Source organism: Xenopus tropicalis, chromosome 9 (assembly GCF_000004195.4).
Source record: "Xenopus tropicalis strain Nigerian chromosome 9, UCB_Xtro_10.0, whole genome shotgun sequence".
Taxonomy (NCBI): domain Eukaryota; kingdom Metazoa; phylum Chordata; class Amphibia; order Anura; family Pipidae; genus Xenopus; species Xenopus tropicalis.
In genome coordinates, this window is record NC_030685.2 from 67,065,253 (window position 1) to 67,080,017 (window position 14,765).

The window sequence follows — 14,765 nt, forward strand, 5'->3', positions numbered from 1 at the left end:
TTCAATTTTCAATTTCAATATCAATTTCTGTAGTCACCCCCAGGCCTGATTACTGCCACACCTGTTTCAATCAAGAAATCACTTAAATAGGAGCTACCTGACACAGAGAAGTAGCCCAAAAGCACCTCAAAAGCTAGACATCATGCCAAGATCCAAAGAAATTCAGGAACAAATGAGAACAAAAGTAATTGAGATCTATCAGTCTGGTAAAGGTTATAAAGCCATTTCTAAAGCTTTGGGACTCCAGCGAACCACAGTGAGAGCCATTATCCACAAATGGCAAAAACATGGAACAGTGGTGAACATTCCCAGGAGTGGCCGGCCGACCAAAATTCCCCCAAGAGCGCAGAGACAACTCATCCGAGGGGCCACAAAAGACCCCAGGACAACATCTAAAGAACTGCAGGCCTCACTTGCCTCAATTAAGGTCAGTGTTCACGACTCCACCATAAGAAAGAGACTGGGCAAAAACGGCGCAAACCACTTTTAAGCAAAAAGAACATTATGGCTCGTCTCAATTTTGCTAAAAAACATCTCAATGATTGCCAAGACTTTTGAGAAAATACCTTGTGGACCGACGAGACAAAAGTTGAACTTTTTGGAAGGTGCGTGTCCCGTTACATCTGGCGTAAAAATAACACAGCATTTCAGAAAAAGAACATCATACCAACAGTAAAATATGGTGGTGGTAGTGTGATGGTCTGGGGTTGTTTTGCTGCTTCAGGACCTGGAAGGCTTGCTGTGATAGATGGAACCATGAATTCTACTGTCTACCAAAAAATCCTGAAGGAGAATGTCCGGCCATCTGTTCGTCAACTCAAGCTGAAGCGATCTTGGGTTCTGCAGCAGGACAATGACCCAAAACACACCAGCAAATCCACCTCTGAATGGCTGAAGAAAAACAAAATGAAGACTTTGGAGTGGCCTAGTCAAAGTCCTGACCTGAATCCTATTGAGATGTTGTGGCATGACCTTAAAAAGGCGGTTCATGCTAGAAAACCCTCAAATAAAGCTGAATTACAACAATACTGCAAAGATGAGTGGGCCAAAATTCCTCCAGAGCGCTGTAAAAGACTTGTTGCAAGTTATCGCAAATGCTTGATTGCAGTTATTGCTGCTAAGGGTGGCCCAACCAGTTATTAGGTTCAGGGGGCAATTACTTTTTCACACAGGGCCATGTAGGTTTGGATTTTTTTTCTCCCTAAATAATAAAAACCCTCATTTAAAAACTGCATTTTGTGTTTACTTGTGTTATCTTTGACTAATAGTTAAATGTGTTTGATGATCAGAAACATTTTGTGTGACAAACATGCAAAAGAATAAGAAATCAGGAAGGGGGCAAATAGTTTTTCACACCACTGTATAGAGAGAAGGCAGTCAGTTATAAGTGAGTTATAACTATGTATCAGCTTTGCCCCCCATACACAGTACCCCCATACACAGTAGCCCCCCATACACAGGTGCCCCCCCATACACAGTAGCCCCCCATACACAGTAGCCCCCCCCATACACAGTAGCCCCCCCATACACAAGTGCCCCCCATACACAGGTGCCCCCCATACACAGGTGCCCCCCATACAGAGTAGCCCCCCATACACAGTAGCCCCCCCATACACAGTAGCCCCCCACACAGTGTCCCCCATACACATTAGCCTCCCCATACACAGTAGCCCCCATACACAGGTGCCCCCCCATACACAGGTGCCCCTCCACACACAGTGTCCCCCCCAATACACAGAGCCTCCATACATGATGATGCTGCTGCTGCTTCTTCTTCTTCAGCGTCTCCTCTCTATATGCGGCTCCTTGTTCGGCGGAGCCAGGCCCCTTTATAAGGTTGCGTGTGACGTCAATACGCACGGGCGCAACCTTATAAAAGGGCCTGGCTCCCCCGAACAAGGAGCCGCATATAGAGAGGAGACGCTGAAGAAGAGGAACGCCTGACTACAGCCAGCGCATCCCGCTGTCAGGGATAGTTCCATGAATGTCCCACATTACGGAAATGCGGGACATTCATGGAACTATCCGGGACAGCGGGATGCGCTACAAAAAACTGGGACTGTTCCGAGGAAAGCGGGACAGTTGGGCGGTATGTAAGTCTCTATAAAAATATATTGCATAAAGCAGCTTAAATGTAAAACCCTGATTCATCTAAATTAACTATTTTTATAAAATATACTTTTTTAGTAGAATGTGCCACTGGGTACTCCTAAATAGAAATCTGCCATTTTAAGAACTAAGGGCCGCCCTCTGCTATTACATGATTCACGGTGCACACAAACAAACCAAGGTCACGCATACATGTTAGGACACACATACATGTTAGTTTACATGAGTGAATTAATGGACAGAGTTTTGCCTTTTGTTCCCACACTACTTCCTGTTACAGTTAGAGCTACATTATTTCTGGTCATGTGATCTCTGAGGGAGACCCCCAGCCCATCACTAAATGGCGGATCAAGGGAAAGGAAGTAAAAGGGCAATATTTACTGATATATGTTCCAGTTTGGTGAGATTCTTTAATAAGCAACTTAATATGATATAAACTATCTGTGTTAAGTATTCATTCTGGGAGTATAGTTTGTTAGAGTGTTGCACATGGATTCCCCTTCCCACCCATGCAATTAGACCACACATGCATAGACCCATAAGACCAACCACAAAGCACTGCACACAAACTGAGGAGTTGACTTTTTGATAGGAAAGACTCTGTATAAAGGACTGGGTGTGCAATTGGGTAATTAAACTGTGAAGTAAAGACACTTCACGAAGCAAGAAGAGGGACCAGATGGTAGGATGCATACTGCAGAAGACTTGGGTTGTGAAGCCCACTGTGGATGCAATCCCAAGGGCCCCCACATCCCCCAGGGGCCACCAGAACCACTCACCCACCACCATCCCTCCTTTCACCCAACGCACACACCTTATACTTTGTGCGGCTTAATCGGGGGAGGGAGGGTTTCAGCAACTATCTGGCTGCTAAGGCCCAATTTACCTTAGCAACTAGAGAGCGGCTTAAATAAAAGACTGGTATATGAATAGGAGAGAAGCTGAAAAGAAAAAAAAGTAAGAAAAAGTTACATTAAAATACATAAAATATTTTTATGGTCGCAGGGGTCAGTGACCATAAAAAGAGTCAGAAGAAGGACAATAATTAAACAAACTATTAAAAGTAAATAATAAAACTGGTTGAAAATCTGTAAGAAGTGGCCATTCTAAACATGACATACTAAAGGGTAACTTAACCACCCATTTAAAACAGAAAACTTTTGAGGTGTGTGTCCCAGCGTTCTATGCTAAATAGCTTTTGTAAGACACAGTAGCAATTAACAAGTCAAGCAAGACCTGAATATGGACAATCATCATTTCTACTCTGTTTAGGTTGTGGGAAGACCGTAAAAGACTCGCCCTAGTCTGCAAATAGTGCATGTAAATCAGGGGCAGGCCATGCCGGCTCGGCACCCTAGGCAACCTGGCCAGTTACCCTGCGTGCACCCATGCCCACGCGAACAAACACGTCCACCCCCCTTCCCCCGTGTGTAAGCAAATAAGCACATTCACATTGACACCATGGGGGGCGGGGAGAGAAGGACAGTGCAGAGACATGTATTGGTGGTGGAGGGGGAAAGACAGCAAGGAATAGGGGTAGGCAGGAGAGGTACCTGCCTAGTGTCCCCCCACCATTGCAACCTAGGCAGTTGCCTCTTCTGCCTACCCCTAGTCCTGGCCCTGATGGAAATATATCAAGCAGATGTTTATTTGCCATGGCCTTTGGTACAATCATTCATGGAAAGGTCTGCTGGAGACCTTCTGTACAGCGCTGTGTTTCTACTGTACAGCGCTGCGTACATAAGTAGCGCTTTATAAATAAAGATATACATACTTACATACCTTGGCAAAAGGCTTGCCTGGAAGTCTGTATTTTACTCCAAGATATTACCTATTCTGAACTAAGAAGTAATAACATATTGATATCAAGTGATCATCTTGTGTATGCAAAGTATCTTTGTTTGTTATGAGAACTAAGGACAGACTTGTGTCTTACATCCCTACAGATACTGAACTAAGCCCTTTGCAACCAGCTGAAGTGTTCTTCACTTCCATGTATTCAACAGGCAGGAATCTGGCAGTGGACTCACAAGCTAGAGCGCTACTACTGAATTGTGAGCATCTTCTTAGGAACAGATCAGTCACTCAGCTTATTGTAACTCATAGGGGACCCATAGGGAGATATGAATCTCATGTTTATTGAACAGCGCAATGGAAAAGACGCCCGTCTGATCACGGGTAAGATGAGAAGTGACTCCTTCTCTGTTATAAAGATAGACCCAAAGTATGGCATGACTGCTACTTGCAGACACAAAAATAACAACAACAGAAAATATAATTATCCAAGTAAGCCAAGGAAAATCACTGGAACTTATTTAGAATTTATATCTGCTGGTACTGAGTGCACATTTACCAAGATTTGCAAGGTCATACATAATAGATTGTCTGTGCTCCTCTTTCCGTTCCATGTTCCACATTTAGCTATTCCCAAGAATGTTATGGGTTTTGTTAATATATAAACAGATAAGAAGAAGCTTTCACAGTGTTAATAAAAGTGCAATAACTTATGCTGACTGAAACCATATACTTAGCCTTGCACCAACAGCAAGAAAAGCCTATATATTACTACAAGGTGATATTTGTAAAACTACATGTATGGCACATCTATTATACAGAGCCTTCCCAGGTATAAGCTCATGCTTCCCACTAAATACACATCCTTGAGCTGTGGGTGCCAACTATCCCTTATTTCCCCACTAAATACACATCCTTGAGCTGTGGGTGCCAACTATTCCTTATTTCCCCACTAAATACACATCCTTGAGCTGTGGGTACCAACTATCCCTTATTTCCCCACTAAATACACATCCTTGAGCTGTGGGTGCCAACTATCCCTTATTTCCCCACTAAATACACATCCTTGAGCTGTGGGTACCAACTGTCCCTTATTTCCCCACTAAATACACATCCTTGAGCTGTGGGTACCAACTGTCCCTTATTTCCCCACTAAATACACATCCTTGAGCTGTGGGTACCAACTATCCCTTATTTCCCCACTAAATACACATCCTTGAGCTGTGGGTGCCAACTATCCCTTATTTCCCCACTAAATACACATCCTTGAGCTGTTGGTACCAACTGTCCCTTATTTCCCCACTAAATGCACATCCTTGAGCTATGGGTACAAATTGTCTCTTATTTCCCCACTAAATCAACATTCTTGAGCTGCGGGCACCAACTGTCCCTTATTTCCCCACTAAATACATATCCTTCAGTGTGGGTACCAACTGTCCCTTATTTCTCCACTAAATACACATCCTTGAGCTGTGGGCACCAACTGTCCCTTATTTCCCCACTAAATACATATCCTTCAGTGTGGGTACCAACTGTCCCTTATTTCTCCACTAAATACACATCCTTGAGCTGTGGGTACCAACTGTCCCTTATTTCCCCAATAAATACACATCCTTGAGCTGTGGGTATCAATTGTCCCTTATTTCCCCACTAAATACACATCCTTGAGCTGTGGGTACCAACTGTCCCTTATTTCCCCACTAAATACACATCCTTGAGCTGTGGGTACCAACTGTCCCTTATTTCCCCACTAAATACACATATACTATATTTATAATTTGGTCAACTTCACTAATGTATACCTAAGCCCTAAAGGCCCCAGTCCAATTTTTGCAAATGTGGCCCCTTAACATCAATAAGCCAGCCAAGATGTTGTCATTCTGCCTGCACCCCTCTTATTTACGCCACTGTTAATCTGCTACTTCTGCATTATATTGACAGTAATTAAACTTAATGATAAGATAAAATGATCTACGAATAGAACCCAGAGCTGAAATATGTGAAAGCAGGTGTTCAGGGGAAACAAGAAAGACATGAGAATGGGCATTGCCAACTTGCATCTCCCCAGCTGTTATCTACCTACAACTCCTGCTGGAACACTGGGAACCAGTCAGTGAAATAGTCTCTGTGTTCCCTGCAATGAAAGAGTTAAACAGATTGCCCTGCATACTTTCTCTTGCTTGACAAGGACCTGTGCTCCCTACGGCAAAGAGTTAAACAGGCTTTCAAAGTTAAGCCCCTTTTCCTTTTGCAAGTGCAACACAGCTATATCCATGCTTTACCAAGCAACTATAACACTGCTAATCTTAGAATCTGTTCTGACAATGATTTAAGCAGTATGCCCCCCCCAGTCAGTCTGTACATGTAGGCTACCCATGCATTATTTAAACCTCTTCACTCTTTTGGCTGTACAATGCATTCTGTGTGTTTCTCTGTAGCACATCGGAGGGTGTTATCCACAATTCTCCTGCCTCTCTCAGTACGGCACAACCACACTGCCTACTAATGGATGCATCACAACCTAACATGAAAAGTTATTATATAACCACAGCAAATGGTTCAGCTGCACAAGGGGTTAAAGTCACCAGCTATGAATAAGCAAAAAAATAAATAAATCAAAGAAGCATTTGTAATCCCCCCTTGCCCTGCATGTAAAATGCAGTATCCTTGTGTATTTCACAGAACTCTTACTCTAACTCTTACAAGCCCCTAATGGACCCTGAGTATGTACTAATAATGATCCCCCGTTGCCCTGCATGTTTCAGCTAATGGCTAATAACCGTTTGGATCTTATTAGTATCAATTTATTCAGTAATTTAAAGGCAGAAATTAAATTTGTTTAGCAATGTTCTATAAAGCCCTTTGGATAAGCCACACATCCCTCTACCACTGGCAAGAGGGACCCACATGCAGTGGCAAACTAATGAATGGCGGTAGTGTGGTGCACAAAGGGTTGATATCTACTACTGTACAATTGCCAGAGACATTTATACTAAATGTATATGTTCTATCTAAAACCCACATCTATTTCCCAACTCTCTTCCCCCCCCCCAAATATGTATGTATATATTTTTTTCATTTCCATTAATCAGCACTACTCTATAATTACTGTTGCACCTAATGTATAAAGACACGGCAGGACGTATATATGATTCTAGTTATTAATAGAAAAAAGCTCAGTGTGGGGATAATTACGCTCTCTTGCACATAGATGCCATACGTTCATTAACAAAAGCTTAGTTGTGTGTGGATAATTATAAAGCCAAAATGAATTCAGATAGCCAGAACTTACTATGATGCCTGTTCATAGGTCCAGCCTAGAGAATAGCTCCCAGCATTTAGTTGCGCTCTCTGATGTTCTTGTGGATATAAAACAAACACATGGTCAAGCTGAAAAGATTTCCCCTGGATAATGCTTGGGAATATCACTGAATCCGCTGCCTTCTTGTGCTTTAACATCCAATTAAGGAAGCAGTCCTTGCTTGTGCACCCAGCTGTGCTCTTCCTCGCTCACTTCAAAACCCAGCGAGCAATTTGTTTCCCTGGGCTTCCTCTATAGAACAGACACCCCTGGTCAGGATGCTACAGTGTATTTGGCCGTTCCTCCCCTTCCTACATGTCACTGGGAGAAACTCACACACACACACATTTCATTTTCCTAGCCTGGCAAGTTCTGCCAATGCTTTTTGATGGTAGCCGTGGCACATAATTGGGCATCAGCCAGCTGCTAGTGATTGAGAGGTCTCTGTTATTTAAAAGATCCCCCATGATCAAGTCTATTAATACACCCACCGCATGTAGCGGCTGTCACACATATATTTTAGTTTCCCAAACACGAGTCTCAGTGCGAAGAAAAACATTTCAGAATAAGGATTTAACACGTGAAACTCCAGATAAATAACTCTGTGAAAGCCCTAGATCAACTAAATGACTCCAAAAAGTGAAATTAATGGTTCACAAGAGTTATTCCTAAACTGTCCTCCCATGGGACCAGGGTTTTCCAGATAAGGGGTCTTTGAATAATTTGGATCTCCATACTAAATTATAAAAATAATTAAAACATTGAATAAACCCAATAGGATTGTTTTGTCTCCAATAAGAATTAGTTACGTATATATTATAGTTGGGATCAAGTACAAGGTACTGTTTTATTATTGCAGGAATAAAGGAAGGGAAAAGGCCAAATGTTTTAAAAATTATTTGATGAAAATGGATTCTATGGGAGCACCTTCCTGTAATTCAGGGTTTTCTGGATAATGGGTTTCCAGATAACAGATCCCATACCTGTATTTAGGATTGCATATACAGCAATGACTTTATATATCTGTGCTGATTTTTAGCAGAGTGAAGGTTTTAAGCAAGTACTGAACTACACATTATACTTTATTGAAAATACTCACTGTACTTTGTACTGGAATGTGTGAACCTAAAGTTTTCTGTGTGTGTCATAATGACTTGTGTGCGCCATAAGCACATGTAGAGAAAACAGTGATCTATTCTGGCTAACTGTAACACAGTATTTACAATACAGCACGCAATGTGCAAAGTGCAACCTGCAGCATGCCCCCTGACTAGAACAGTGCCTTCATAAGGCATCACTCAATCCAAGAGGGGTGGGCCCGTGGGTACGTAGGCATAGTGCTGGGCGGTATACCGGTAAAAACCGATCACCGTTTTTTTTTTTAAACCGATATAAATTTTTGACATACCCCCATACCGGTGTGCTGAATACTTCCGGGTGCGCACATGACGTCAGCGCGCACGTGACGTCAGCGCGCACGTGACGTCAGCGCGCACACTCTACAAAAGCGCCATCGCTAGGACGCATTCAGAGTCGGATACCAATGTGAGCTGTCGGGGGGTGCCTGGCCAGTAATTATATTTTATGTGAAGGGGATGGGTGGGGGTGGGTGGGTTATACTTATGTGAAGGGGATGGGGTTGTGTTTGGGGGGGGTGGGATGGGGTGGGGTGGGGGGTTATATTTATGTGAAGGGGATGGGGGGGTGTTTGGGGTGGGGGTGGGTGGGTTATACTTATGTGAAGGGGATGGGGTTGTGTTTGGGGGGGTGGGGTGGGGGGTTATATTTATGTGAAGGGGATGGGGTTGTGTTTGGGGGGGGTGGGGTGGGGGGTTATATTTATGTGAAGGGGATGGGGGGGTGTTTGGGGTGGGGGTGGGTGGGTTATACTTATGTGAAGGGGATGGGGTTGTGTTTGGGGGGGTGGGGTGGGGGGTTATATTTATGTGAAGGGGATGGGGGGTGTTTGGGGTGGGGTGGGGGGGTGCGTGCGGATGGGGGGGTGGGGGGGCTGCGTGCGGATGGGGGGGTGTTTGGGGTGGCGGGGGGGTGTTTGGGGTGGCGGGGGGGGTGCGGGTGGCGGGTGTTTGGGGTGGTCACCTAATCATGCATGGGGAAAAAAAAATACCGTCAAATACCGTGATACCGATATAATTTTGAAAAATACCGTGATATAAATTTTTGGTCATACCGCCCAGCACTACGTAGGCATCCCCTTACCTGCCCCTAACTTGCCCATCATTCAGACACACAAGTACAGGTGGCCATACACGGGCCAGTTATTGGCCCTTTCGACCAATTCGGCAGCTTATCTGCCTGTGTATGGGCACCAACGACGGGCCTGCCCGACAGACATCTGGCCTAAAATCAGCCAGATCTTGATCAGGCAGGTTTGATTTTTCCTCCTATGCCATTTGATCGAATTAGCCCAATATCGCCTACCCATAGGTGGGAATATTGGAAGAAGATCTGCTGGCTTGACGACCTCACCAAACAAGCAGATCTTATAGTGCATGGCCACCTTTAGGGAGCATCAGGAGGTGTAGCCCATCACGGGGACCTGTATCCTGATGCTTTTTGCTCCATGATTTTTAAGCCGGGACCAACAGCAGAGATCAGGAGACCTGAAGAGAAGGCTCTTGCACCATAGTCAGACAAGACCATTAATTTGTTAGTAAATCAGCCTCCATTACCATGGTAAGAAGGCAGCACAAGGAAAATCAATAGGAGTGGGTTAGAAAACGAAGACAAACAATGAAAAATAAGAATAACCATGAAAATGAACCCTCATAGTTGATCTGTTTTTTGGTTGCCAGGGTCGGTGACCCTACTGCACTAACAGGAAACAATAACAGCTGCAGTAACAGGTTAGAGCCAGATGAAGTATCAAATTCTTCACCAAGCATCCTCAGCTAGTGCTGGAGAGAGTTACACTGACATATACTCATCTAAAGGCCACCAACAGAACAAGTCCTCTATACTTTTCAAGTGCCAGCTTTCATAGCATAGAGGGAGCTTTGGGCGCGTTTGCTGGTAGAACTATAACACCAGAAGATTCAGCACTTTGGACAGAGATGCCCAGAATAAGAGTAAAGTGCAGGGACTAAAATGTACGACTTCCAGAACCTACAGTGCATCTGGGCAACAGAGAGCATTTTATCCCAATGGCTCGGCTTTGCTCAGTCAGACTCCTGATAAACAATCAAATGCGCTAGGTAGCAGCTTGCCAAACCCTAGCTTTTAATAACCACACATAATAGAGTTTTCAAGCTTTGCATCATTCTAAGAATACTTTTCCAACCCAGTTTTAATTAGTGCCAAAAATATTCAAAGGAAAAGAAATTTCAGAACACTTTTGCTAAATCGGTAGTACTGGTGCCTTGTAGTGTTGGGGTCCTGAGTTCAATTGCAGGATGGGCACTATCTCCAAGGAGTTGGAGCTGTGTCTGCTGTGTCTGTATGGTTTTTCTCTGGGTATTCTGGTTTCCTCACACATTAGCTTCTAACTCATTTGACCCTAACGTGTGAATGTGATAGAGACCTTGGACTGTGAGCTCCACTGGGACAGGGAATGATGTATGCTGCATGGGGTCCACAATCCAGTTGGGGGAAACAATACTATTTGGCCCAAAAAAGCACTATACCAGGAGGCTCTCTTATGAGCATGCATGGAATGTATGAATAGTTTATGCGCCCCCAATCTTACATCATACACGTGCATATAATGATTGAGCGGGGGCACTCGTTCATTATGCGTATGTATGTACCCCAACACAGCTGCCCGATGGAGCCCAAAGTTGCAATTGTTGTCAATTGTGCACAAGGTGCAGTAACAGTGGTTCCTATAAATCTATAATCTATACCAATTTATAGGCTAAAAATCTGAATATTTCTGAATCACAATCTTCACCCCCCCCCCCCACACACACACACATAACTCCCAGATAAGCATTGCTGGAACATTGGAACATTATGGCTACATATCTGCCATTGATGAGATGCTTATCAGAGCATGGTTACTTGCAAATTATAGCAAGAGGGGTTTAAAAGGGCAAAGTTCAATTGCATTAGACATCTGTTATAACAGCTGGACACCACCATTGACTTGTGCTCCCTTATACTGGAATAGATTGCCAAATAAGATGGTCCCTTATTCTTGCAAGCTTCTATAATCCCTTTTATTCTGGGAGCTTTGGATAAATCCAGCATTATAATATTATAAATCACAGCGGAATATTCAGGTTATGAATGCCATGGCTGCATGCTCCCAGTGACCTGAGCTTATCTACCCATTACCCATGGCTCAGTGCCACTGATTTCTCTCACAATATGGAAATGTTCATCTGTGCAGTTGGTCTTTATTTTCTATTTTTATATACTTCGCTGGGTGACTAAGTGAAGTGGTCTGCTTCCAATACCGTATCTCAAGTTAGGCATTCTGGTTGGAAATCCCATGTGGCAGCCACTCCTTTTTGACCCCGGACAAGTCACTTAACCTTCTGCTGATCTGACATATTAAGCTGGTGACTGTCCTAATTGCATTCTGAGTCCCACAGGAACTTCCCTTTCCTCAATTATTTAACTTTTTCTTTCTGCATTACTCCAGTTTGGAATTCAAACTGATTGCTAGGGTCACAGAACCTAGCAGCAAGGCACTGTTTTGTCTGCTAAGTTTAATTTCAGTTAACAGAAGCAGGGTAGAAAGGCAAGTAATTAGTAAAATAAAATTAAAGACTAGTTTAATATTGCTGGGATTACTTTTGTCTGTAACTACATTTTAGATAGTTGAGTTTCCCCTTTAAGGTTTGGATATTATAAGAAGATCCCAATTACCTGTCTATTTTTGGGTGAGAAGTCTGTCGCGGCCCAGAAGTATAAATCTCAGCTGCACTGTCACATTATTAAAACACAATTATATGCACTTATTTAATTCCCTCACGGAACCACCTCCAGGGATATCTCTTACAGAACACAAAGACATAGGGAGCTAATGTGTATGCATTAACCATCACAGCTCAGAGAACATTGGCTACGTGTGGATTAGGGGTGCAATGATAATTTGCACATGTAGGCTCTGCACATATAAGGGTTTATAAGTTTAGGTGGGAAAATGGGTAGGACTGGGCCAGTGGGACATCAGGAAAAAAACGGTGGGCCCCAGCACTTGTGGGTTCCACCAACACATGCCAACTCCTGTGGGACTGTGGGCAGTCACCTTCATCCCCAATTGTGGGCGTAAGGAGGGAGTTACAGGTATAAGGTACATTGTTGGTGTGGAGGGGATGTATTGCTCTCAACTAGGGTGGGGGGCCCCAGTCGAAATTGGGTGGGAATTTTGGTTCCTTATGGCTAAAGGGTAACTTTTGTGATTATAAACACAACTAAACTGCTATGAATGTTTAATAATTCACAAATAGGTTTTAGAATTTTATTTTTATGGCTTTTGCAGTGCTGGACTAAAGGTGAGGGCACCCCTCCCCATCCACACCCTCATACACTTGTCACCTCCACTCTGCATCCACCCACACCAACCCCCCCAAAACAAGTGATTGACGCACCAATTTTCCCCCCGCTGGAAGACAGCAGCATATGGGCAAACGGGTATTTTGTGGGCTAAAACTAGGGGAAAGCAGGCAGAAGATGTAGAAGCTCAGCTGCAGCGCCCCCCCCCCCCCCCCCCCGTTGGGTCCTATACACACGCCTCTTCTGCCCACCTTAAGTTCCAGTCCTGTGCTTTTGACATATCAGTGGTTTATTACTGTGCTTTTTCAACCTAACATTTTCTTCCTATAGCAAACAACTCAATTAGTGAGTGAACCTCTGGCATTTCGCTTTGCATAAAAGTTTACAAAACTGCTAAATTCCACCAAAATGCATTGGAGTTAATGTGAAGGCAAACTTACATTATGGCTAAGGAGTTTTAGCTCGGTAATAGTATATACTGATGTATATGCTATTCCCTACCTTCTTAGAACAGCTCCTTTCTACTTTGCTACAGCTGTTCTTGGAAAAAAAAGGGGAGTAGAGTAGAAAAATGTAATTTTTAGTTCTAGGTCCCAGAGGTTCTTAGTCTCCCACTGGCCATACTCCTGGGCAAATCTCATTGCTTAGTACAGAACATCGTCAAGCACAATTCTTTGAGTTCTGGCACCGAAGGTGCTTATATTTTAAAGGGACACAGTACATTTACGCCTACTGCATATTTGGAATTAAAGCATTGTGGTGCTCCCAACCTTGGAAACACTTGGATTATGGCAGAGTACAGGCCAGTTGTGCTTGGGAATGCTCATGGTGGTGCCCAACAGTCACCTGCAGAGGCTGCCATATACAAAGGGCTTACCACTACTTTGAATGGGACAAATTGTTCTCCCTGAAAACTTTTCACCGGTGGGATGACATCCGCAGCACTGCAATTTTCCAAAGTCGCCAAAGTTGCCTTGAGAGGAAACTTCGGTCAACTTCAGCAAATCGCAACGCCGATTTGCAGGGAGATTAGTCGGCCGTGACAACGAAGATTTGTCATGCGGCAACTAATCTCCCCGTGTGTCACTGCCCTAAGACACACAGAGCTAGTAGCATCTACTTGTCACGGCTACATAGACAATACAGAGAACTGTCTCTGCTAAAACACATGTAGAAACAATTATCAGAGAATTATCTGTTTATCACTGTTTTTGTAGCCACTACAAGTAGCTATATGTGTCTTCGCCCTAAGGGGCATATTCATTAACGCTGGAGTCAAACATCACCTGTGATGTTGCCCATAACAAGCAATCGGCAATTAGATTTGAACAGTCACCTACCGTTGCTATGGGCAACATCACCGTAATGTTTGTTTCATAAACCCCTTAGGTTCAGTGGCCTTAGTGTCACAGACTGTACTGTGGATTATTCCACCCCTGAACATGGATAAATGTGTTGATAAAATCTGATATTCCAGAGAGTAACACTTTAGGTTTGATTTAACCCATTTAAAGTTACTACTTCAGTTGGCCACTCCCCCCACTCTCAAACACCACTGTGCTCCCCCAAAGCAGCCCCCTTTTTCCCTATTTGTTCAGTCTTTTCACAGTGAATTAAAGCCAGGTTTGAAATGGCATTAACTGCACTTGCTCAGTTATGCTGATTATTTCCAAAAGAAGGTTAAGCAGTGAGAGATGGTACAGCCAACTCCACTACACTACTTTGCTTCTTGGGAACAGTTAAGGCAATGGGGGCTGTTTTGGGGAGTAAAATGGTTCAGGAGGGGGGATGATGGTCTTTCCAGACAACAAGAGTTTGGGATTCAACAATTGTTAAATGCGATTTGCATTAGGGAATAGTCATTGTGAAAAGTGTTTGTGCTCAGTGCTAAGACTGAGCTGCACTGAGCACTAACACCCCATAGGAAATGAATGGGAAAGGAGAAACCTAAAAAACAGGAATTTTCATAAACCCAAATCATGATTAAACTGCTGGGAAACCTGGATTCCCCGGTCTGGTGTTTTGTACATCCACCTCCGGGTCTTGAACTTGTGTAACATCTAAATCTCCCAAGAGTATTTTCTTTTGTGGGGGAAGG

At 43.7% G+C, this 14,765-nt stretch overlaps 1 protein-coding gene across 5 annotated transcripts in view; it reads right to left on the reverse strand.

Moving 5' to 3' along the window:
• Nucleotides 1-14,765, reverse strand: part of rapgef4 (Rap guanine nucleotide exchange factor 4) — a 163,705-nt gene that overhangs the window by 102,408 nt on the left and 46,532 nt on the right. For 2 of the 5 annotated variants that reach the window (XM_031893353.1, XM_031893351.1), the window contains exon 1: nucleotides 7,196-7,508. The exons of the other annotated variants lie outside the window; for them this stretch is intronic. The gene's annotated coding sequence lies outside the window, so the exon portion shown is untranslated. Of the gene's footprint in view, nucleotides 1-7,195; nucleotides 7,509-14,765 lie in introns of those variants that run through there. 5 annotated transcript variants of the gene reach the window in all.